The following is a 25,798-nucleotide window of genomic DNA, read 5'->3' as shown; positions in this document are numbered from 1 at the left end:
GTCTGTCTGTCCGTCTGTCCATGTATTTTTGTTCGCAACATACAGGTCGCATTTTTTGTCCGATTCAGCTGAAAATTGGGGACTAAAACTTTTTTAGCCATAGGAAGAACGCTATTGCTTTTGGTGAAAATCGGTTCAGATTTGGATATAGCTCCCATATATATTTTCGGCCGATTTCACGTATTTCCTGTACCACACACGCTATATACGTCCGATTTTGATGAAATTTGGAATGTTTGACTGAATTCGGTCTAGAAATAAGTGTGCCAAATTATATCGAAATCGGTTCCGATTTGGATATAGCACCCATATATATTTTCGGCCGATTTCACGTATTTTATGTACCAAACACGCTATATTTTTCCGATTTCGATGAAATTTGGAATGTGTTACCGAATATAGTCTAGAAATAAATGTGCCAAATTATATAGAAATCGGTTCAGATTTGGATATAGCTCCCATATATATTTTGGGCCGATTTCACGTATTTTCTGTACCAAACACGCTATATATTTCCGAATTCGATGAAATTTGGAATGTGTGACTGAATTCAGTCTATAAATAAATGTGCCAAATTATATCGAAATCGGTTCAGATTTGGATATAGCACCCATATATATTTTCGGCCGATTTCGTGTATTTTCTGCTCCAAACACGATATATAAGGCCGATTTCAATGATATTTGGAATGTGTGACTGAATTCGGTCTGGAAATAAATGTGCCAAATTATATCAAAATCGGTTAAGATCTGGATATAGCTCCGATTTATATTTTACATATTCACCGTGGTGTAGGGTATCATATAGTCGGCCCCGCCCGACTTTGATCCTTTCCTTGATGGTTTTTTTTTTGTTATTGTCATAAATTCGCCATTAAATAGTATGGTTGAAGTTGTATTTTAGCTTTTTTGACTTCCTCACGATGCATAAGAATAAACGTAGCATCACCTTAATCGAGTTAGACCCAAACAAAGACGGACGTATGCAATTAGGTTGTAAAATAACATAGAAAAATAAAAATATAGACCATGTCAGTATGGCGGTAGGTTGAATAATATATGCAAAATTGGCATAATTTCATGTAACTCCAAGATGGCAGATTTAGATTTATAGTCTCACATCATAAAGAAATTGTACAAAATGGCACTATGACGGACAACAGGGCATGACGGACAACAGAGGCGCCTTGAGTTAATACGAATCGGTGTGCACACATGAATATAAGAGTATTCTCAATAGTTCCTTTTGGGATATTCCATAGTTCCTTCTGGGATATTCGTGATTCCAGTCAAAATAGACATCCATATAAGGAGTAAATGCAAAAATTCCCACAAAAGTAAAAGTTGTAGGCTTTAAAATTGTCAACAAGAATGATCTGTATGACTTTTCAATAGGAGCCACCATTCTTGAGATATCGTGATATAAGTGTCAAATTACAAACGTGAAGAAGTAAGCCGCGTAAGAACATCTTTAGGCGGACCGGTTAAAATAACAATGCCATGTGTTATGTATTTCCATAAGCTTTCAAACGATACCCACCTTCCAGTAATCGGTGCAGTAGAACCGTATCTAACCCGGTTTTTTCGAGTCAAATAACTTGATATAACTTGATATATATAACCGGATCCGCGCGCATGAAAATTATACATTTCCGTAATCAGAGCAGCAAACGATACCTTTTGACAAAAATTCAAAAAAAAATGGAGAGTTATCGTTGTGGTCGTTCCGGTTGGGCTTTCGATTACATATGTGTGTTAAATGGGCTATTTTGGCATACAATTACTCTAACATGGAATAACTCTACTAAACACGCTCCGATTTAGTTTAAATTTGTTTTAGAAAATAGGCATACTTTCGCTTTTCAAGGAAACATATTTTTGGTGGGACAGACCTGGTTACTTCACTTACTTTAGACGTTTCAATTGAATATATCCGTATTTCCCTTATAAGTGCATATAAAGGATGTGTTTTTTAGAACCGCAATATCTGAAGGATAGTCCCTTCTAGAAAAAAAAAGCAAGTAAGAAAAGTCTATGGTCGGACGGAGCCGACCATAAGATACCCTATACCACTATCCCTGGACAATCGCTCTCCACGGAACTTCTTGTTAATGATTGTGAAAATTTAATTATCAAATATTAGAGATGTAATGTATAATGCTTATGACCAAAACCAAAATGTTATCCAGCATGACAAAGACATTTTTGTAGCAGGAAAGGAAAATGTAGTTCACACAAACTAAAATGCAATGAAACCCACTTATGTAGTACTACTACTTTCGTTGTTTAACCGCTACGTTATTGAAATTTTTACCAATTTCACACAAAAGTTTCAGTCCATTTAACCCGCTAAGTATTATCTGATCTTCACGTTGGTTTGTACGCTTCTTCTTCATCATAAACTCAAACTTTGTTTAAAATTTTGGGGGTTATTATTTTGACCTACAGAGCCGCTACAAAATTGGTTAAAATTTTGTTTTTGGTCCATTTCATCCCCTGAACATTTCACGATCATCACCAAAAATTAATCATTTCTATTCTGGCCCGAACCCAACCTCCTTAAAAAATTCGTTACAATCGGTTCATAATTGCGGCCTTAAGCTTGTTAACTCTAATGGACGGACACACATCGCTAAATCGCTTTATTTTGTCGAGGTATGAATTTTGGCATACCAAATTATGGGTCTAGGACGAATATTTCGTGGTGTTACATAAACTTTTGGAGAGACAATATGTAGCATGGGATAAAAATGTGGTTCTCTACACAGAACCCATTATACATATATTAGGCAGTAGGCCCGTTATCTAGCAAACACTTTATTGCAATTTACATCAGAGGAAAGGTCAATAGTTTTTAATATATAGTATGTCCTCAAGGAATTAAAATATCGACCAAAAATAAATCTAATATATAAAAGGCAATGTGTGTATGTTAGTTTGTTTGTATGTTTGTATGTTCCGAATAGAATCAAAAATGGCTGAATAGATTTTCTTGAAAATTTCAGATAATGTACTGGGAACACCGGCGGTGAAAATAGGCTATATATTTTTTTGAATGGTCGTCGCGGAAGTGAAATGTCGTGGTCATCCCAAATTATTCAAAAATGTATTATTTCAGATAATATACCTAATTTTAGTAAGCGTGACTACAAAACCGCTATAACACTGGCTTCAATATGTGGGATAACGCGGTCAACGCCATATTTTGGAGTACAGTAAAATCCCGATAACTTGAAATGTCACTATATAGAAATTCCGAAAAATCGATTGGGAAATCTTATGAAATTTTGTATGTGGAGTTTTTAGGTCTGAGAAAAGGCCGTAATCTATTTTTTTTATCTCGCTAAGTATAGTGACCGGTGGTCCTCCCCACAATTTTTTTAAGAAAACCGCGAAATTTAAGGTACATTTTAATATATTGCTTACGAATTGTTTGCAATGCTATGGTAATTACAGTCTTGACCCTGAATGGTCGTCGCGGAAGTGAAATATCGCGGTCATCCCAAAAATTTCAAAAGCTGTTTTTATACGGCTAAGAGAAGCGACCAGTGGTCCTCCCCCACAATGTTTTTAAGAAAATCTGAAATCTTTGATATTTTTGAACGTATTGTTTACAGATTGTTTTCCCTGAATGATCGCGGTCATCACAAAGTTTTCAAAAATGTATTATTTCGATTAATTTACATAATTTTAGTAAGCGTGACACAAAAGTGATATAAACACTATAAATGATAAAGAGGGATATCGCGGTCGTGAGCTATTTTAATACGGCTAAGTGTAGTGACCGGAGGTTCTCCTTAATTTTTTTTTTTTTTTAAATCTGAAGTCCCTGATATTTTTGAACGTATTATTTACAGATTGTTTGCAATACTACTGTAATTACTGTCTTGACCCTGAATGGTCTTCGCGGAAATGAAATATCACGAAAAGTGAAATATCGCGGCCATAACAAAATTAAAATTTGCAAACATTTATTATATCAGATAATATACATAATTTTGTAAGCGTGCCTATAAAACGCTATAAACGCTGAACACTAAACAATAAGTGGGATAGCGCGATAAACTAGACATTTTGGAATACAGTAAAATCCCGATAACTTGAGATGTCACTAGATCGAAATTCCAGAAAGATCGATTGGAAATCAGACAAAGTTATTGATATACAATACAATATCCTCATTGGAATCAGAATACCGCGATCGTGTTCGATTTTTGAAAATATTATAATTACGGATAAAATCTCAAAATGTGGGAAGTGAAACTTCATAAGTATTGATTTCAATCCTTGGAATAGCTAGATAAAGATACATTTTTTAAATACAACAAAATCTCGATAATAACAACTACAATTTATAGAAGTAATTTTTTTATGAATTATATAAATGTTGCCATACATATCCCGAAGGAACATACATTTCGCTGAGGGGTATTTTACCACTATTGCATATAGAGCGCGAAGAAAAAAGGCGTTACGTTCGATCGGGCTGAATGAGGTTAAATCCACCAAAAATAACGAAAATCAGGCGCCACCGTTCTATGGGAGCTATATCAAAACGAGGACGTATTCTGAAGATTCTCTGCAAGACTGTTAACGACCCCCAACAGTGGCTATATCTCTGAACTATAGAAAATCGGGAGGTACTGTTTTATGGGAGCTATATCAAAACGTGAACCTATAACTGTTGCATACCGAGCGCAAATGAAAAGGCGTGTCTTTCGGTCGATCCGAATATTTATGCTCTCCTCTTTAAAATATATTAAAACCAGATTTCAGCCATTTCGGTGTGATAATGATGTGAAATCCTCAAAAATAGCGAAAATCAGACGGTACCGTTCTTTGAGAGCTATATCAAAACGGGGAGCTATACTGACAATTCTCTACAGTAATAATTACGACCCCAACCGAGACCAACAATCCAATATATAGCAATGTTAATTGACGTGCACCGACCATTATATGTGGGTCACAATGTGTCTTACACTGTCGATTTATGGTGAAGGGTATAATAAAAGAGATTTTATATCTTAAATTTGGGGGATACCATTACATGGAATTTATGTCAAAACATTGATTTATATTATGAAGTTTCTATAGGGATGCCTAATTATGGCTGTATCAATACTGGATAGATAACTAAAGTTTACACGGAGAACCCAAACAACGGGCCAGCAACGCGGACCGGATCAGCTAGTTTTTTTATACTTTTCATAAAAAGTAATGGTCCATTTCACCCGCTAAAGAATATCAGATCATCATTCAAAATTGTAGGCATCTTTTTCGACCTAAACTCTTACCCGGTGCAAACTTTCGTGACTATTGATGTATAATTGCGACTTCTAGCGAGTTTATTATTACACTAAAAACAAATAACGGAATATATTAAGCTGTAACTCTGTTATATGATCATGGACACCAACATAATTGGCATCAATTAAAAGGTCAAGCGTTCCACTTTCAAGTATATCTCACTTGTCCGGAATGTCACTTCCAGGAATTAAGATATAAGCTGTATATTAAAAATGTTCACAATTTTCACACAAAAGTTTTGGTCCATTTAACCCTCTAAATATTATCCGATGGCCATCTCAAATTGCAAGCTTCTCCTTTGTGATATACTCTTACCTTATTTAAAATTACGCGTTGATCGGACTATTATTGAGACCTACAGAGCCGCTAGAAAATTGGATAAATATTATGTTTTTGGTCCATTTCACCCGCTAAATATTTCACGATCATCGCCAGTAAGAATAGGGATCTATTCTGATCTGAACCCGACCTCCATACAAAATTTCGTGACGATCGGTCCATAATTGCGGCCTGGAGCGTGTTTACAATTTATAATGGACAGACGGACGGACGGACGGACACACATCTCAAAATCGCTTTATCTCGTCGAGATATGAAGATTGGTATACCACATTGGGGGTCTCCGACGCATATTTCGCGGTGTTACATGAATTTTTACCAAAACAAACTTATAATACCCTTTTCCACATTGTGGTATAGGGTATAATTATAAATACCAAATTCTAGAGAATGTTTCTGCATAAAGTATGTGCTCTAGTTTCTTTTTGATTAGACCCACAGTTTTCAAGAAAAAATACGAAAATCTAAACAGTCCTTAAATTTTGACCTTTAACACCAAATAACTGTTTTTTCATACATGGGATTGATGGGGAATATTAGGACATGGCTTCTTATGACAAACCCTAGCTCTCCACCAAAATTCCACTTTGTGGGAATTTTTGCTATTTCAATGTCTATTTTGACTGGACTATACAAAAAGTTGGAGAATATGTTTAACCCTTCCATTTGGACACTTTAGCCAAGCCTTTTTTTCATTTTGTTTCGCATTTTACACTGGGTTATTGTTATTCAAGGATCTGAGATTTCCGGTAGCTTAATAAAATGTTCTTGCCTTTATAATGAAAAAAACACGAAGTCGAAAGGAATAAAAGAAAAGGAGTTATAAAGATTTTCTCACATACATATCACATTCGGAAAACATGAGTCTGGCAGACTTACCCAGTGAGTGAAAAATGTTGTGAAAAATGTTGAAATTTTTGCAATAGATTAGATTATTCTAACATTTTTTGTTTTTATTCTATTTTTCGGTCCTCTTTCATAATCTGTGCAGGGTTTTCTGTAATTAAAAAAATGCGTTTTGTAATGCAGTGTAATGTAGGAAAAAATGTTAATTTAAGAATATTATCGGAAATTTTTCAATAAAAATGGGTGTGGTCTGGCCAGATTCATGTCTTACAAATGTGATATGTATGTCAAGAAATCCTTGTAGCTCCTTTTCTGTTGATCCTTTTGACTTTATGTCATTGGAAATGTTAGAAAATTTCATGAAGCTACCTGGAATCTCAGGAAAAATGCAAAATAAAGTGAAAAGGCCTGTCCAGACTCAGTTGTCCAACAGAGGGTGACCTACTTATTCGTCGATTGTTGGTGGAAAACAAAAAACGTTTTATTTTTGGTAACATGGCCTTGTAAAAATAATAGATAGTAGGTCGATTTGTAATGAGTTTTTTTCTGGCCGAAGGACATGACATGAACAAATCTACTGAAACAAACTTCTTGCTGAAATCCTCATGCATTCATGTGTTACCACAAAATTCCCGAAGGGACATGGCAGATTCTCTCATATCAATGAGTACCCGCCCATTTCATAATGGCTCAATGATATGGGACTATTTTTTTAGCGCCGAGCTCGAACTGAGTGTCTTAAGACAACTCTTTTCCAGTTGCGGATCATCAACACGGATTCCGGAAGAAGCATAGTACCACAACAGCACTGCAACCCATTTTCACATATATTGGACGAGGACTCAACCAGGACAAACCATGTCACAGAACAGTGACGGTAGCATTGCACAGTAGATGCGCCCAACGACAAAAATTAAAAAATTCATGTCATCGTTTTAAAAATTTAAAGATGCAAATCGCTTCAAAACATTCCAAATTTTTCGAAATTCAACTCATTTTTTCCATTTTTCGCTGTTCTTAAGAAGAAAAAGTCTCACAAACATGACTAATTTTGAAGAAAAAATGTGTTTTAAAATGAGAAAAAATTGTTATATGCTAAGCGAATTTATGAAACAAAGGACTATTATTATTATTATTATTAGCTTAAGTTGAATCATTTACTAAATTGTATAAGCTTAATTTTTTTTGTTATGAAAATTCCTCTAAGTTGGAAGGGTTTCCAAATATTTTGGTTATTATATTGGTCAAAATGAAAATATTTAATATAGATGTATGGATGTCCTTAAAGGTTTAGTCACTTTTCAAAAATTCGCAAGAATGGCCACTAGTACCAAATTGTAGCCTAGCGCCTGTAGATTTCAAAACTGTATAAACTTTTTGCGGAAATTTGCGGTTTTGGCAGTTATGACCAAAAGTTTAACTATCTGTTTTAGTAGGTCAATTTATATTTTTTGATTTTTTTTTTTAAATTATTTTTATTATCCTTTCTTAAATTTATGTTCAATATCATGTTTTTGTACTATTAGAGATTTCTATTGTCATGGTAACTTAGAGCCGCATTGAAAATTAGTGAAAGGAAAAGACCCCTTAGGGACACCCTAATGTTGGGCCACACCAAAACGTAGAGATTTTCCCTGCACTGAGAACTAAAAATACATTATTACAAGTGATTCTGCAGAAAAAGGTGATTAAAGCTTATAAAATACCGAAAAAGGATGGGAACCCTATATGGAGGCTGTAGTCAAAAGTGGACCGATATAAAATTTCTTTATAAGGTGGTGTTCTGAACTTTGAGTTAATTATTAAAACCTATTCGGTTAGAATATTTGGTTGACATCGATATATAAATAAATCGATATATAAATCGTATGGGGAGTAAACCAAATCATGGACCAATACTGACGATTTTTCGTGGGGATGCTTACTATGCAATAATAACTCCTGGTACATGATTACAGCATATGAGCAAAGAACTATATCTTGGTAACAGTAAAACACTTAAATTCAAGATGATTCGTTACATGGGAACCAGGCGAAATCTTGAACGTAGGACTGCAAAATTTCAGTTCGATATATTATCCAGAAATATTTTTGTCACACCTTCCCATGTAAGTGCCACCACTGTGCATTAGATCTGACCAACGCGTTTGATACGGTCAGCCATGCTAGGCTGTTCGAGGATATCGAGAATACTACCCTCCGGCCTTGTCTGAAACGCTGGGTCATCAACAGTTTGTGTGGTCGACAGTCATACTTTTTAACCTCTACCTCTCTGCAATTCCACGCACTCCCGATGGCATTGCGTTAATTACGTACGCGGATGATTGTACACTCATGGCCTCAGGTCCCAACATCGGTAACGTTTGTGACAGGCAAAATGCCTATCTCATTGATCTTGTAGAGTTTTTTTCACGAGAGGAATATGAAAATATCCACCACTAAGTCAAAAGCCACACTGTTCACCACATAAATTTGCGAGAAATTACTCGTAGCTAAATTGCCTATCGTAAACCAACAAAATGAAAGACTTCTTAATGTCTTTTCGTATAAAATGTAAAAATTGTTGTTTGAAGAAGAAATATTTTAAGCGGACAAGTCGCACCAAGTCTTATGGGCAAAAAAATAAATCGGCGAAGATATTTCTGACAATGAAAACGATTTTGTTATTACTTAAATGTTAAAAAGTTAAGCCAGCCTTGAAAACATTGCCTTTATTTACTAATTTTGTACCTACATATGTGAAATCTTGGGCTTAGCCCTTTATAAAGATAAAAAAGACTGTAATACGCATTTTGTCCATTTTTAGCATTTCCAATATTATAAGTTTTTTTTTTTTTTTTTTTTTTTTTGATTTTTCAAAATAGTCTGGCTTAATCCCTTTTGTTGTTTTAAAATTTAAAAACAACAAGTTTATTAGTGGAGAAGGTTTGGCATTGTTCGCCAAGGGGTAAGGCAAGGAAGACTAGTTTCGATCCACGCCACTGGATCTCATCAGTTCCCTTTGTTTCTTGTTTGTGGATATTCTCCACCGAAGTTATTTTTCAATAACTTCTTCAACAAGGAACTTTTTATACCCAAACATCAATCGTCAGCTCGAAGTATAAACGTAAACAAAGAAAACCCTTCAATGAGAAGTTTTTCTTTGGTAACCTAACACAACTCCGACGAAAGTGTTTACGAAACAAAGCAAACCTTCTTCCACTCGTATGTGTCGTTGATTTTTCAACAAATGCACATACCCAAATGCTGTTTGGTAGCTTATATACCAACAACACACAAAACCGTGCCAGTGTTTCTCAAATAGAACATTGGTGGCGTTTATTTAATTGGGATAGCTGTTACAATTTTGATTTTTCAAAATAGTCTGGCTTAATCCCTTTTGTTGTTTTAAAATTTAAAACAACAAGTTTATTAGTGGAGAAGGTTTGGCATTGTTCGCCAAGGGGTAAGGCAAGGAAGACTAGTTTCGATCCACGCCACTGGATCTCATCAGTTCCCTTTGTTTCTTGTTTGTGGATATTCTCCACCGAAGTTATTTTTCAATAACTTCTTCAACAAGGAACTTTTTATACCCAAACATCAATCGTCAGCTCGAAGTATAAACGTAAACAAAGAAAACCCTTCAATGAGAAGTTTTTCTTTGGTAACCTAACACAACTCCGACGAAAGTGTTTACGAAACAAAGCAAACCTTCTTCCACTCGTATGTGTCGTTGATTTTTCAACAAATGCACATACCCAAATGCTGTTTGGTAGCTTATATACCAACAACACACAAAACCGTGTCAGTGTTTCTCAAATAGAACATTGGTGGCGTTTATTTAATTGGGATAGCTGTTACAATTTTGATTTTTCAAAATAGTCTGGCTTAATCCCTTTTGTTGTTTTAAAATTTAAAACAACAAGTTTATTAGTGGAGAAGGTTTGGCATTGTTCGCCAAGGGGTAAGGCAAGGAAGACTAGTTTCGATCCACGCCACTGGATCTCATCAGTTCCCTTTGTTTCTTGTTTGTGGATATTCTCCACCGAAGTTATTTTTCAATAACTTCTTCAACAAGGAAGGTTTGCTTTGTTTCGTAAACACTTTCGTCGGAGTTGTGTTAGGTTACCAAAGAAAAACTTCTCATTGAAGGGTTTTCTTTGTTTACGTTTATACTTCGAGCTGACGATAGATGTTTGGGTATAAAAAGTTCCTTGTTGAAGAAGTTATTGAAAAATAACTTCGGTGGAGAATATCCACAAACAAGAAACAAAGGGAACTGATGAGATCCAGTGGCGTGGATCGAAACTAGTCTTCCTTGCCTTACCCCTTGGCGAACAATGCCAAACCTTCTCCACTAATAAACTTGTTGTTTTAAATTTTAAAACAACAAAAGGGATTAAGCCAGACTATTTTGAAAAATCAAAATTGTAACAGCTATCCCAATTAAATAAACGCCACCAATGTTCTATTTGAGAAACACTGGCACGGTTTTGTGTGTTGTTGGTATATAAGCTACCAAACAGCATTTGGGTATGTGCATTTGTTGAAAAATCAACGACACATACGAGTGGAAGAAGGTTTGCTTTGTTTCGTAAACACTTTCGTCGGAGTTGTGTTAGGTTACCAAAGAAAAACTTCTCATTGAAGGGTTTTCTTTGTTTACGTTTATACTTCGAGCTGACGATTGATGTTTGGGTATAAAAAATTCCTTGTTGAAGAAGTTATTGAAAAATAACTTCGGTGGAGAATATCCACAAACAAGAAACAAAGGGAACTGATGAGATCCAGTGGCGTGGATCGAAACTAGTCTTCCTTGCCTTACCCCTTGGCGAACAATGCCAAACCTTCTCCACTAATAAACTTGTTGTTTTAAATTTTAAAACAACAAAAGGGATTAAGCCAGACTATTTTGAAAAATCAAAATTGTAACAGCTATCCCAATTAAATAAACGCCACCAATGTTCTATAAGTTTTTTTTTTTTAATAAAATATGCCATTAAAGCAAAAGTGTAAGTTCATTGTCTTTTTATTCGTACTGTATAGCTTTTTAATCTATAAAAAGTTCCAAATAGGCCAAAAAACTTAGTAGTGACAATCAGGTACCAATGTCTCCATATGACCCTTTATGAATTATTGACTCACCACATCCAATGTCTCTATTGACTCACTACCTCCAAAGTCTATTCTGACTCACTACCTCCAATGTTAACACAAGGTCTCTCAGCAACTACTGACTTACTACTGACATACTAGTTCCAATTTCACTACTGACTTTCGAATGACACGTTCATACAAAATGTCTATAGGAAATTACGTGAGTTGTCTACAGTTTGTCAGTAGAGCTGATGACAATAAGTCAGTATAGATACACTATTGACATTTCTTACAGGGAATGTCTCCATATGGCCCTTTATGAACTAAAGTACCTCCAATGTCTCTATTGACTCACTACTTCCAATGTATCTACTGAATCACTACCTCCAATGTCTGACTTTCAAATGACACGATCATACAAAATGTCTATTAGAAATTATGTGAGTTATCTACAGTTTGTTGACAATGTAAGTAGTAAGTCAGTATAGAATCACTATTCACATTTCCTACAGGGTGTATTCTCGATCAGCATACAATTCTAAGTTGATATAACCATGACCGTATTTCTACTGAAATCAATTTACATTACCACAAGATGTTTGGTATTGAAAATGGGCTATATCGGCCCACGTTTTGACATAGAATATTTAAGACTCAATATCATAATGAAATGGCTGATAATTCTACCCTACACCACTATGTGGAAATGGTATTATAAGTTTGTTTTGGTAAAAATTCATGTTACATCGCGAAATATTCGTCGGAGACCCCCAATATGGTATACCAATCTTCATATCTCGGCGAGATAAAGTGATTTTGAGATGTGTGTCCGTCCGTCCGTGTGTAGGTCTGTCCATTATAAATTGTAATCAAACTCCAGGCCGCAATTATGGACCGATCGTCACGAAATTTGGTATGGAGGTCGGTTTCACATCAGAATAGATCGCTATTTTAATTGGTGATGATCGTGAAATATTTAGAGGCTGAAATGGACCAAAAACATAATTTTTATCCGATTTTGTAGCTGCTCTGTAGGTCGCAATAATAGTACAATCGCATCAAAATTTTAAATAAGGTAAGAGTATATGACAAAGAATAAGCTTACAATTTGAGATGAGGATCAGATAATATTTAGAGGGTTAAATGGACCAATTCTTTTGTGTGAAATTTTTAATATACAGCTTATATATATATATATATATATATATATATATATATATATATATATATATATATATATATATATATATATTCCTGGAAGAGACATTCCGGGCAAGTAAGCTACACTTATGATGTCAATTATATTGATTTTCGTGCTAAGATAACAGAGTTACAGCCTAATATATCCAGTTTTTTGTTTGTAATGTAATCAGAATCACGCTAGAGGTCTCAATTATAGCTCAATAGCCACGTAATTTTACACGATGTAGAAGTTTAGTTTTTGAATGATGCTCTCATATTATCTAGTGGGTTAAATAGACCATTACTTTTTTATGAAAAATATAAAAATGTTATTTTTGCTCCATATTTTAATTCCTGGATGGCATATACCGGCATAGTAGCCTACATATGGAATAATAACTACCCAGAAAAATGTTCGATGCCAAAGCTGCCATTCAATCATGGGTGCAAGTGAGCTGGCATGTCATCTTTTTAGCATCTTCATCGATGAATTTTATATGAGCGTGGACCCCAAATGATGCTATTCATTTTTGGATCCAAAGCATGTCATTTACATTAATGCTTTGACATGTCTTTTTCATCAATGCTTTGGCATGTCATTTCCACCAGTGCTCTCGCATGTCATTTTCACCAATCCTTTGCAAAGACGATGAAGATTTTAACAACTTTGGTTGTGATTTCGAGCCTCCGAAAACATCAAGCCTATTGTAAATAAATAATCTTATATTTAGAAAAATGTGTATAGATAAAAACACAAAATTCATCTCTATTGGATCGATGGAATGGGTTCAAATGCTGATGAAAAGATCGGATCTTTCACGACTTCCTTTGCATGGGTTCAAATGCTGATGAAAAGATCGGATCTTTCACGACTTCCTTTGCATTGGTTCAAATGCTAATGAAAAGATCAGATCTTTCGCGACTTCGTTTGAACCAATGCAAAATATGCCGTGAAATCACGTCATCGCATGAAACCCCTTCCTTAAAATTTTGCTGGGTACTGACCTTTCCCCTGATGCAAATTGCAATAATGTGTCTGCTAGATAACGGGCCTTCTGCCTAATATATAATGGTTTTGGGTAGAGAACCACAATTTCCTCCCACACTACAAAATTTCTCTATCATGACAGAGAAATTTGCAGTTCAGTTGTCCAATTAGATTTTTATACAAATATTGCAGCATGCGGTCGGTTCGCCACCTCTTTTATACCCTCAGCCTTTTGGACAAAGGAAATATATACAAAATACGATCAAAGATGTACCTCCTCGAAATAATGGTTTTAGACCTCAAGAATGGTTGGACGAAATTAGTTTCAGACAATTTGGAGTCGATTTAACCCTGTCCGTTCATCTGTCTCTCTTACTGACAAATATCAGAGATATGGCATATTTCATTGTATATACAGTATCGGCCAAAACTAAAGCACCCCCTCAGTAAATTTTTTTGAAATGATAATTTTTTTATGAAAACTAAATTATAAATTTATTTTTTATTTTTCTTTTTATTTATTTATACCTTTATAATTGGAAAATACAAAAATAAGGAATTCAAAATTTTGATAAACAAAAGTTAAAATTCAAAAAATATTATAGGTCGCAAATATAAGCGGACAAAACTAAAGCACCCCCACATTTGAGGTACAACAAAAACTATTGAAATCAATATTTCGTTGCTTATCCTCTATTCTGGATGACACAATCACATCTTTTAGGCATAAAGAATACTAAATTATTAATTACTGCAGGCGAAATAATTGATTTTCGGAAAATTTAGCTTAAATCCTCAAAATACTGAAAATCGGAAGATACCGTTAAATGGAGGCTATACCCAAACGTGGACCTAGGTCCACGATTTTTTGCGGATATGTTTTGTGACCACTAAGAACCCTAAGTACCAAATTACAGCTAATTTAGTAGGAAAATGTGGCTTAAATATCCGAAATACCGAAGATCGGAAGGTACCGCTATAAGGGGGCTATACCAAAACATTAGCCGATATTGTTCATATTGATCCAAAAATGATGCTACAGCATCCACTAGTCAAATACAATACGTTAACGTTTAAAAATTAGCAAAATAACGAATTGCAGAAGAACAATAGACGCCGGCTTATTCAGTCGACGGCCAGCAAAAAAATCTATCATATCGACTAAAAATGAAGGAGCCAGACTGGCATTCGCCAAGACCCATTTGAACTGTTTTCCGATGAATCTATGTTTAATTTAAAGTATTCAGATGGCTTGGACCAAATGGGCAACCGTTAAATCCTAAATATTGCAAAGACGCTGTAAAACATGGAGGAGGAAGGTTTTTTGCTGGTCGTCGACTGAATAAGCCGGCGTCTACCGTTCTTTTGCAATTCGTTCTTTTGCTAATTTTTAAACCTAAGGGATTTAGTATTTGACCAGAGAATGCTGTAGCATCATTTTTGGATGAATATGAACAACATCGGCTAATGTTTTGGTATAGCCCCCTTATAGCGGTACCTTCCGATCTTCGGTATTTCGGATATTTAAGCCACATTTTCATACTAAATTAGCTGTAATTTGGTACTTAGGGTTCTTAGTGGTCACAAAACATATCCGCCAAAAATCGTGGACCTGGGTTCACGTTTGGGTATAGCCTCCATATAACGGTATCTTCCGATTTTCAGTATTTTGAGGATTTAAGCTAAATTTTCCGAAAATCAATTACTTCGCCTGCAGTAATTAATAATTTAGTATTCTTTATGCCTAAAAGATGTGATTGTGTCATCCAGAATAGAGGATAAGCAACGAAATATTGATTTCAATAGTTTTTGCTGTACCTCAAATGTGGGGGTGCTTTAGTTTTGTCCGATTATATTTGCGACCTAAAATGTTTTTTGAATTTTAACTTTTGTTTATTAAATTCTGATCTCCTTATTTTTGTATTTTTCAATTATAAAGATATAAATAAATAAAAAGAAAAATAAAAAATAAATTTATAATTTAGTTTTCATAAAAAAATTATCATTTCAAAAAAATTTAATGAGGGGGTGCTTTAGTTTTGGCCGATACTGTATATATATTTATTTATATTACGTGCATTTCAAAAATGAACCTGATATTTAAAGAAAATTTAAAGATGTAGCAGGAGATGCTAATCAATGTGAAAATTCAAAATTTCGGCATATTGTTTAGAAATGTATAATTTATATAATTGTACCACACAGGGACGTACGCAGGATTTCATTTCGGGGGGCCCAACATGACCAAAAATCATGAAAATTAAAAATGTTGTGTAGCGTTACGTAATGCTATTTTAAAGGTTTTTAGTTAATTCGCATGCAATATTGCCATAAAGTATACACATTCAATTGAAACAGATCACAATATTTTAGATACAAGTTTTGGATATTTAGAATTGGAAATGAACCATATCAGACCACGTTCGATATAGTCCTCATAAAAAGTTTTTAACCAAATTCTCCAACATAATTGAAGCAATAACTAAAAATCTTTCAAATGAATATTAACCATATACATAGTGTATTCCAGAATTTTCAACCACATTAGTTCTTATTTTGGCATTTTGGGTTCTAACTCCCGCAGAGAATAGCTGATATAGCTCCATGTTTTCGCTTTCGAAAGATTTTCTGTAATTCGAAGCTGTTAATTTTTAAAAATATCGGCTGTAATATGGATTTTAGAAATTTGGGAAAATTTCGAATAGAGATATACAGTGTTTTAATGTGTAGGGTTTAACAGTTCTGCCCGAACATAACGCCTTTTCTTCATTAAAGTACATATCCAGATATTACACACTAACCTCACTTCCATTAAAAAAGTTTTGCATTATTGTAAGAAAATAATATTATTTTATGTCATAAAAACACCTAAACCTTAACTATTTTACCAAAAGTGATAGATTCCGAGAGAGCCAACTAAAAATTCAGAAAATTACATAAAAAAGAAATTACATAAAGAAGAAAGAAAAAAAAAAAGAAAACATTTTTATCAGGTCTCGGGCGATAAATACTACGACTCATAGACTCCGAATCCAACTATCAGTACCCTTTGAGACTACGCTTTAAAAAAGCTGAAAAAATTAATTATGTCGAAAAAACTCCATCTGATATCTTAGTGGTTGTTGTTTCCGTTTATTTCTATCTTTATTGTAGGAGTTGATGTTTATCGAATCGATGACATTAAAAACTTTCCAAGGACTAATCACTTCTGTCGACAAAGCGGTGGCAAAACTTATGAAAATTTGTTTTCTGGAAAACAAAAAAGTTCTCGTATCAGTCGAGTTTGCAGACCGAGATATACCCTCAGCCTGTGTGAGTTGAGACTTTTATCTGTAGACAGATTGAATACAGGCTATATAACCAAAATCTTTTTCCTAAAAATTGTGCAGTCAGGGAGTTTCAGAATTCGTTTTATTTTATGGATGTATAAAGTTTCCGACAAACTATTGAAACATTTAGGGTATTTAGCTTCACGTTTGTGGGAGTTGGGAATAAATGCTTATGTTTTGCTCATCAATTTGATTAGGATAAAGGGGCAAACATTTGCACTTTTTTACAGAAGATACCTGAAAGAATAGACCGACATTTTGGAAGTGGATCTACATAATTTTGGAAGTCATACCTTTTCGAAATATACTCCAGGAAAAACCCTTGATATGTCGTATATTTCGTCTAATAGACATTTCATTTCATGCACTTCTACTCCGCACAATACTGAACTTGTAATTTTTTTGAATACAGAACAGCCCTCGGCACCGAATACATACACATTTTGTAATTGTGTTTGTTTAAAAATATAAACATTTTTTCTAGTTTCCCAATATAAATTTTTTCATAGTTAATGAAATTACAGACAAATGTTTGGAAAAATATTCTACAATTATGGTCTGTTGGGTTTGTCACTTTCAAACAATGGGAAAAAATTTTATTAGCTTATTTTGAAGTATACATAGGTATTATAGAGTATACCACAAAAAATTTCAAGTAGATCGGAGCAAAATAGGCTGGGATATGACCCTTCAAATTGAAGAATCCGTTGAGTTTTGTGTGTAGAGGCTCAACTTAAAACGCTTTCTTCTCGAACCCCTTTTTTGTAAAAGCGTTTTGCGGTGCCAACGATAGCTCGAAAACGAATCGACCGATCTTCATATGGTTTGGTGAGCTTATTACATACATAAAAAGCTTGTCTTTAAGCGAGACAGATTTTTTTTAAAAATTGTTTGCCCGATTTTGGGCAAAGAAACGGTAATTTTTTTGCTAAAATCGAAATTTTGACTTTGACAGCTCATAATATTGTTTAAAATCGATTTTTTAAAATTCTGTTTCGCTTAAAGACAAGATTATTAGGCTCTTAAAACGCTCACAAAAATATACGAAGATCGTCCCATCCGTTTTCGAACTATCGTTGGCACCGCAAAACGCTTTTACAAAAAAGGGTTTGGCAGGTAGCCATTTACCACAAAACTATGCAACATTTATCAACACCAAAAATTCCAGAAGTAGTTTAAGATGTGTTCTTTCAGGAGGAAAAAACACCTTCCTAAAATATTTGAAGTTTCTTTGAAAAAAATTCATGAAAAATGTTTTTTTTGGTCTACACAACTAGGGGTAACCCCTTAAATGTGTACATGTTTTGAAAATTCTCATTTGAGAAACAAATATTCTCTTTTTTATTGCCGGTGTGAAAAATGTTTACACACACACTACTATAAAAGGGGCTCCCATCGCCAAGTCCTGATACAGAATGAGCTTAACACCTTTGTATTCATTACTGAATTCCAAAACACTTTATTATTTGATAATGAAATGGAGAGTATTCAAAAAAAAAAAATAATATTTGTTAGACAATTAATTAATAAATTTTCAGTACAGAACCTTCAAAACAATATAAATTGAAATTTCCAAAAACAAAAATTATTTTTGAGAAAAAACGTAGTAATTTGTTAGAGAAGCTCAACAAATTTTGTTGGACCAAACCATTTCGCCGAATCCGAAAGGCGTGTCTTAAGTTGCCACTTGTAGAGAAGTTTTTCATGTCTGAAATACTTAGAGGTTGTGGTGTAGGGTATCACATAGTCGGCCCCGTCCGACTATAGCCTTTGCTTACTTGTTGGTATTTAGTTTTATTAGAAAAAGTACAGTACAAGTCAAGGTTTTGATATAGACCCCATAGTACGGTACCGCCCGATTTTCCGTACATTCAAGGTTTTAGCTTCATTATCACAACGAAATGACAGAAGCGTAGTACTTGGACTTAGATATGGAAATACAACATTCCTATAGATCAGGGCTGTGCTTCTTTGCAAAGACTGTATAATCAGCGATTCCACTGAGTTGTCTTTGCATTTGTTTTTCCATCACGTACACAAACAAAAACATGCATTTGTTTTGTTTGTATTTCTCGATCGGATCTGCTATAGATGCAAGTTTCAAATAAACATATAAAAGGAACACCCGATTTTCGGAATTTTTTAGATATTTGAAGCTAAATAGAGTATATACACTGTGATACTACCAAACGTGTGTCTCATCAAAATAATTATTTTAGGACTAAGTACATTTGGACGAAATCCATTTCAGTCAATTTGGAGTTGATTTAGCCATGTGTCTATCTGACTGGTGCGCACAACAACCCTCGAACGGATCAACCGATTTGGTTCAAATTTTGGGCATCGTAATATTTTGGACTAAATCGGTATACTCTTTCGTGTACTTTCCACACAACATTTTCAAAAAGTACAGTTTAACAGCTCATCTGGATGGGTTTGAATTTTTTTGTAACAAGTTCTTTAGGGGCAAGTCCATACTCCTGAGATAATAACCAAAAAGGTCCAAAAAAGCCAGCACCAACTAAACTGCGTAGTACATAAGATAACCGATTTGGTCCAAACTTTGTACATCGTATTATTTATTGGAGGCTCTGATTATGACGCATTACTTCGGATCACTCTTTCGTGTACCACCCGCACAAAGGTTGGAAAGTCTGCAGTTTTAATTTTCCGTACTAAAATATTAGTAATTCTTCATTTAAGGTTCTAATGGGTCAGAAAAGTTGGTAGAAAACATCAATGTCTCATTCGAATTAAATCTTGTTTAAAAGAAAGTGATTTTTTTCTTGGTTGGAGGTATAGAACTTTCCCCCAGAAATTTGCCGGTATAGGTCCAAGTCTTCATATAGCCCCCATAGAACGGTACCTCCCGATTTTCGGTATTTTAAATATTGTGGCCATAATAATCCACCAAAATGGCTAACATTTGATGCTTAGACGTCGTTGGGGGTATAGAACTTTCCCCCAGAAATTTGCCGGAATAGATCCACGCCTTCGTATAGCCTCCATAGAACGGTGCCTCCCGATTTTCGTTATTTTGAAGGTTGTGGCCACAATAATTCGTTGGGGGTATAAAACTTTCCCCCAGGAATTTGTCGGTTTAGCTCCACGCCTTCATAGAGCTCCCATAGAACGGTACCTCCCGATTTTCGGTATTTTGAAGGTTGTGGCCACAATAATCCACCAAAATGGCTGAAATTTAGTACTTTATCTTCCTTGGGGTTATAGAACTTTCCCCCAGAAATTTGTCGGTTAAGGTCCACGCCTTCATATGGCCCCCATAGAACGGTACCACACGATTTTTGGTATTTTAAAGGTTGTGCCCACAATAATCCACCAAAAGGGCTGAAATTTGGTGCTTAGAGTTCATTGGTGGTATAAAACTTTACTCCAGAAATTTGTCGGTATAGGTCCACGCCTTCATATAGCCCCCATAGAACGGTAACTCCCGATTTTTAGTATTTTGAAGGCTGTGGCAACACTAATCCACTACGTTTTCACTTGAAAGAGAATCAATAAATATTTTATTTTTATTTCTATCCAAAATCACCTATGTCGTCTTGTGTCGTTTTATGAAAATGTTTTGAATTTATTGCTGCTTATGTCCACATAATAAGTTTATTATGAAAATTATTTTGTGGAAAGGCCCCCTTAAGAAGTTTTGCCAAAAAATATATCAGCAACGGAATTTTTTTTTTTCAAAAACGGAAAAGTGATATTGAAAGCTATCAAAAAGTACAACAACGTGGCATTAATAACTCAAAATTCACATAAGTCGACTTATGTTGTTTTGTTTGAAAACCAGATTTGTTCCACAAACATTTCAGAAGGAACAAGGGAGACTTCTCTCATATCAAAGTGAATAAATCTGATGTTTTGTTGGTAGGGTTCTGCTGCGTAGAGACGAGCCAAAGAAATATCCAACAGGAACATCAAAGAGTAGAAAGTAGTGGACTGTATTTTTTTATTTAATTATTCCTCATAGCCAATGAGGAATAATTTGCGGTGAAATGAGAGATGAGAAATAAAACAAATTTATTAGAATATTTTCATAAACGTTATAATTCGTATGGTTTTTATTTCAGTATAAAAATTGGTTAGAGACGAGAAGAGGTGCTTACCAGTCGGTTAGTGCAAGAGAAGTGAAGTATTAAAAAGAGAGAGAGTACTGGTTAAGCCTACATTTTAGATGTTACTTTCGTCAAGAGAACAATTCATTTGGACGAAAGTAACCAAGAGACGAGATAGTTGACAATTAGAACTTAAATCATATTTACATTACCTATTTCTTAAAATACGTTACAAATAATATTTGAAATTCATAAAGATTACTTATAATTTTAACATAATGTAAAGTTGTTTAAACGAAGTTTGAACATGCTCCCCCGTCTTGGCCAGAATGGACAATACATAGTTGTTGATGCTATGGGTTAAGGGAGCCTCATGATAACCGCTGCTGTAAGGAGGAATGGAATGTGAAATCTTTAGCTCACTTTGTTAATCGATCTGGAATGGAAAAGACATTAGTAAAGTCCATGGAATACTGCATAGAAAGAAAACATGAGATGAGATAATAATTTATAAACCAGATATAATTGTTAAATTGGTGCTTGGGTTTTAAAAGTTCTTAAATTTGTAAGAATTTTTTAAATGAGTTTTCCCAGAGCCGGGCTTGAACTCGGACCTCCAGTACGTTAGTCCGACAAGCTTACCTCTGGGCTACCGTTATATAAGTCATGAGACGAGCTTAGTATTGCGTGGGTGCATGTGACATGTAATTCAGTAAGATTACAACGTGGAAATTCGGCATTTGTTCATTTGCATGCGTATGCTATTTTTAGAACTTGGAGGAAAGTGAGAAGGTACTTTTAGAAGTGAATTGATAATAATTTTGGATTTAAAGAAGTTATTTAGGTAAGAAAATACGACTTTGAAATTTGACAGAAACTGGACTCGAACCGGCTTCCCTACACCTAGTAGTCTGCTGCGCTCCCACTAGGCTACCTACATATTCACATGGATCTCGGATGGAATCGACAAAGTATGTGTACTTTGTTTGTGATGTATTTAAAAATAATTGATCACTGATGATTTGTGTTGATTTTATATTTCTAAATGATTATTTTGATTTTGTTCATCAAAGTTAGCAATGTTAAGCTCTATTTTTAGAAGTTATTGTGTAGATTTCTCTTTCTTTCTTTTACCTCTTTATTTTCTAATTCTTGCTGCTTTTACTGGTAATTTTCCTTTGCTAGAATTTTTAAATGTTCTGGGCTATTTTTTAAAGTTTTTAAATTTAATTTTTTACTTGTTTTTATTTGTATTTTCGCATGCTTTTTTTCAGACTTAGAAGTTTTTTGAGACGAGTTTTTACGTTTTTTATTTTTGCCAATTGAAACAAAATTTGACGCAATGAAGTTTGCGGTGGAGGCAAGAGAATTTTCTGCGAAAATCGGGCCACTAAGTACCCATCCAAATATGGTGTTATATGCTGATGTATTCCCAAATACATTTTTCTTAATGCCATCCAGACTTATGAATCTTTCGACGTCTGCTCCAAGGATGATATCTATTTCTGAGGATTCATAAAAGCGTGGGTCTGCCAAATCGATATTTTTGAGAGAGTTGGGATCAGAGATTTTAATAGAGACTGCGGGAAGAGGTTTGGTGACTTGAGGTAATACGATGGCAGAAACAGAGAATTTTATATTGTGCTTCTTAGCAACTATTGATATCTTACATTCGCTTTTAGAGACTTGTTTTTGACCACCAACGCCAGTAATTTCAAAGCAATTAGTATTTTTAATGGGGAGCTTTAATCGTTTTGCACAAATTTGCGTAATGAATGTTTTTTGAGATCCAGAATCTATTAATGCTCGTAAAGTGTGTAATTGGCCATTGTTTTGAATTTGAACTAAAGCTGTTCGTAGAAGAATTGTATTGCTCGCGGTTGAAAAATTTGCTTGTATTTGAGACGAGATGGGTATGGCAGAGCTTTCTATTTGAGACGAGACGGGTATGGTAGAGCTTCCAATTTGAGACGAGTATGATTGTCGATTTTTATTTGCATCATATTTGATAGAATTGGGCGTTTCAGAGTAAAAGCTGTTGATGTGTAAAAGAGTATGGTGGGTTTTGTTGCATATTAAACAAGTGTTTGTAGATTTGCAATTAATTTTAATGTGAGATGGGGATAAGCAGTTGCCACATATGTTACTTTTTGTAACGAAATCGAGACGCTGTTGAGTTGTCAATTTGCGGAACTCAGCACAAGCTCTTACTTGATGATTCGCATGACAGTACGAGCATTTTAAAGCAAATTTTTCATATGAGACATAGTTTGGCGTTTTATAGTAATCATGAGACGGGAATATGGCTTGATTCTCCTTTGCATTTCGAATACTTGCAATGCGCTCTACTACTCCGAATCTATTTGAAAGAAATTCATCGAGTTGAGACCATGTTGGCAATTCTTTGTGAGATTTTAGTGATTGCTCCCATAGAGACAGGGTTTGCTCAGGTAGTTTTGTAGAAACTAAATGAATCAGTATTGTATCCCAACTTGACACATCAACTTGAAGAGTTTTTAGGATGCAGAGACAATCATTAACTGTAGAGTGAATATTTTGTATAGATTCACTATCTTCTGCGGTTGCAACTGGAATATTAAAGAGAATGTTGATCTGTTTGTCAACCAAGACGCGCTTGTTTTCATAACGTGATTTGAGCGCATTCCAGGCCAATAGGAAATTGTCATTAGAGAGAGGATATCTTTTGACGATAGCACTAGCTGGACCTCTAGTTTTGTTTCTTAGATGATAGAGCTTTTGAACCTGAGAAAGTTGTGGGTGATCAATATACACTGCCGTGAACATATCACGGAAGGAAGGCCATTCTTCGTAACTTCCGGTGAAAATCTCGGTATCACATGGAGGAACTTTGTGATAAATATCAGAGTTTATGAAAGGAGATTGATTAATATTTAGAGGCACATGAGTAGAATTTTGAAATTTTGCGGTGTTTTGTTGTGTATTTGCTTCTGATATTTTTAGAACGTCTAATATTTGAGATTTGGCAGTGTAATAAGCTTCTGAACTTACATCAAAATTTTGTTTGATGCTTTCTCTAATATCCTTGACGTCGGCAGAAATAACAGACAACATGATGGTTTTGTACGACTCTTGTACTGATGTCCATCGATGTTCTAGATCATCTAATTTGATATGGAGAACTGTATCAGTCTGGTCAATAATGTCGCTGTGTGCGAATTGCGTACAAAAATTGTTCAAGTGATCGCAATCAAATAAAAACTTTCCGTGCTCAGAAGACGTTATTATAGCAATGTTTGGAGTGTTGGTGGGAGTGGGTGTACTTTCCGGCATTATGTATTGTGTTGTATTCGAAACTGTTTAAAATTTAAAAAAATAAAAAAAAAAGATTGATCCGGTCGGGATACGAACCCACGTTCCTACGGCTGGGAGTTCCGCGATTAACGACGGCACCACAGTTTAATCAAGGCTTATTTTGCCAAAGAGACAATAGAATACTGACAAAGTTCCTTGCTGTATATTAATAATCGCAAATAAAAATAAACAAATTTTGACGAGTGTTGGTATGAAAAATATAAACGTAGAAGGACAAATGTGTTTCGCCAAACGAAATTGAAAATTAAAAACTGGGAGATCTGATCGGGATTTGAACTCGTGTACCCTCGACTGGTAATGTGCCACACTTGCTCTAGGCTAAGACGTGATATAGATTCGCTGTAGCAATTATACAATTAAGACATTCATTTAATATGAGAAGGATATGTTTAAGATTTGCTTTGATGTTTTTCTCTCTTCTGTTAGCACTTTTGAACTTTGGACTTTTGTTGTTTTTCACAGAGGATTGTTGATTCTTTTTTTCACTGAGAATAAATTTGATATCAAACTTACCGACTCGTTGTTTATAAAATAGAGTAGGAGTTGTGTAGTATGTTACCTCGGTTTATTTGTTGATTATTTCGCTGATCTTTCCTTAAACGGCAGAGAAAGGACCATGAATAAATCTGATGTTTTGTTGGTAGGGTTCTGCTGCGTAGAGACGAGCCAAAGAAATATCCAACAGGAACATCAAAGAGTAGAAAGTAGTGGACTGTATTTTTTTAGTTAATTATTCCTCATAGCCAATGAGGAATAATTTGCGGTGAAATGAGAGATGAGAAATAAAACAAATTTATTAGAATATTTTCATAAACGTTATAATTCGTATGGTTTTTATTTCAGTATAAAAATTGGTTGGAGACGAGAAGAGGTGCTTACCAGTCGGTTAGTGCAAGAGAAGTGAAGTATTAAAAAGAGAGAGAGTACTGGTTAAGCCTACATTTTAGATGTTACTTTCGTCAAGAGAACAATTCATTTGGACGAAAGTAACCAAGAGACGAGATAGTTGACAATTAGAACTTAAATCATATTTACATTACCTATTTCTTAAAATACGTTACAAATAATATTTGAAATTCATAAAGATTACTTATAATTTTAACATAATGTAAAGTTGTTTAAACGAAGTTTGAACACAAAGAGTGCATCCCGATTCATATTAGCTTAATGATATGGGACCTACTGTTTATCGCCGAGTCCGAACGGCGTGTCCTAAGACACCAATTTTGGAGAAGTTTTTCAAGGCTGAAATACTCATGAAATGTCGCAAACATTACTGAGGGGTATTTTGCCACCGTTGAAAAA

Source organism: Musca autumnalis, unplaced genomic scaffold (assembly GCF_047663935.1).
Source record: "Musca autumnalis isolate F117 unplaced genomic scaffold, ASM4766393v1 scaffold_4, whole genome shotgun sequence".
Lineage (NCBI taxonomy): Eukaryota > Metazoa > Arthropoda > Insecta > Diptera > Muscidae > Musca > Musca autumnalis.
This window is presented reverse-complemented; position numbering follows the sequence as displayed.